We start from the raw sequence: 2,500 nt of genomic DNA on the forward strand, positions 1-2,500 counted from the left end.
GGTGGGAAATGGGGGAAAAATTGATTCATGCTATACATGCTTTTTGAATAACACATTGCTTGCATGTGAACGTTCAGTAATATTAAAATGTAATGAAGCGTTGAGACGTAAACAAGTAGACGACACAAAAGCCTCACTAACGCCATCTATGGACCTAAACAGTGGGCGTAAACGTAGCCAGCACAACGAAAAGACAGGCCTTCCTATCTTTCTTTCTATAATCTTTTACAGGTCGCAGTGGCATCAGACAAAGTAGGTCCCTTGTTTGAATATACATATAGTTAAATGTGCAACATCATAGTTATTATCTTTCAAAAGAACTGCACTATCAAATCGAACAACAGTTTTCCAATGAACTATCAACAAATGATATATTATGATAAATATTAGCTATAATTAACTGCGCAAGTCTTAGATAAAATCGCTTAGAATAAGTATCTTTAGACCAAGCTCATATACAAATTTTGTTTTAAGGATAATCCCTGAATTTGTTAGAGGAAATTATATGACCTTTCGTGAAACCAGCCCAGGTTTCGTAATGCATTGCATAACATACTGTTGCTATGTGAGTTCCTTGTAATCTAGATGACACGCACACATAAAGAAAACATGCATTAATACTAACTTTTTCAAGTAGTTTTAATAAATGATCCCAATATTACATATACAAACCGGTGTTTTCAGCAAGTGTCATATTAGTAGTCAGTAGCAAGCAACTAAGTAATCATCCATGCAAATTAGCACAATTAGGTATAATGACGCGCCCAGAGCTAAGTCAGTGGTGGATGTACGTGTATCAGGGTTACGTGAAGTCGCCAAGAACGGCAACTGTTGTGCTGCAGCTTGCAGCACAATGTTTGATGACTCTTTATCAACATGTAGCAGTTATGAAAATCAGCACGAGATCCATTTAATTCAGTAAATACACAATACCATTCTTTGGGAAGAGGTTTGATTGTGTAAAAGAGGGAAATGCAAAAGGTGTGTGGAACTGTCAGGTGATAAGTCCTTTGGACCCTCGTCTTAAACGCGTCCTTTGACGTCGAACTGTAATTTTTCACCAAAACCTGTGGTCATTTCAAAATAAATACTAACGCAATTTTTTTGTTTAGCTTGATGACAGTATCATCATTATTATTGTACAATATCGGTATTATGTTAATAATTCTTATCATTACTTTTACAATAACGATGATGATATGAATAACAAAAATATCATAATTGCATGATGCGTTCATTGTTTTAATATTCAGACATGTAAATGTCTGCGAATTGAGCTTCTAAGAAATGGTCAATTTAATAACTGAACCACACGAGTGACTTATCTTTATTCCCAGATGCAATCCTCATCGTGCTACTTGTTGCGAAAGGTAATGATATAATGTTAAGAGGGCATATTATCACATACTTATTTCCAAAATTTGATATGCCATTTACTGTATTTCAAAAGATGGGATACCTCTAAACATTTTGCTAATAACGTTTGTTCTTGGCCTTTGCCTGAATTCAGCCATGATGCTACATATAAACAGCCTGATAGCTCAGTCTACGAGATGCAAAAGGAAGACTAAACTATACTATAGTATTTTGAGAAATTGATTCATAAATCTTTACGAAAATTTACATCAGACCAGTTAAATCATATATGGTTTTATGCAAGTTTTCCATCAGGAGACATTAAAGCCATTTATTGGATATGGTTACGATTAAGAAGTTATAATCATTAGATTATGATCATTGGTTCGACGTGCCTCATTCCCTCCTACTTGTCAATAATATGTTAATTATATTTCACCGATATTATATAATAGGAACTATTATTAAAACAGTGTTATAACTCCACACAAATAGATAACAGTTCTTTTTGATAGACAACGTTAGGCAATGTAATAAAAAAAATCTCTTTAAGTTTTGAAAGAAAAAAAAAAAAGAAGAAAATTTCAGAGCCATTGGGGGCAGACCTTTGTAAGCGCATTTTGAAGATAAAAGGTTTTTTGTTTACACGCAATTCACTTTGTGCTGTTTAGGGTTGATATATTCATATGATCATTATTAAGTTATGAATGATATCATTCAATCAGAAACCCCACATATTACAAATTTGTATTTAAAATAATGTTGTCGGAGCTTGTTACTATATTGAGTAGCAATTAGTTCAATGGCGTCGTATAACCGTTGGAGTGAAAACAATAAAAGACCGTTTTCTAGTATCCATTCAAACTACCTAGAGGTTTATATGTATGTTGCCAGTAGTGGTGGAAATATGTATTTGACCACACATATACACTATATGTATATGTGTGTGTATATATACATACATCCACACACACACACACACACACACACACACACACACACATATATATACATACATATACATATACATATGTATATATGTTTATATATATATTTATTTATATATATGTATATATATGTATATATATATATATATATATATATATTATATAATATATATTATTTATTGTTAATATGTATATTT

The sequence above is a fragment of the Penaeus japonicus genome, unplaced genomic scaffold (assembly GCF_977035675.1).
Source record: "Penaeus japonicus unplaced genomic scaffold, GWHDUDI00000001_assembly GWHDUDI00000006, whole genome shotgun sequence".
In the NCBI taxonomy this organism is placed as follows: domain Eukaryota; kingdom Metazoa; phylum Arthropoda; class Malacostraca; order Decapoda; family Penaeidae; genus Penaeus; species Penaeus japonicus.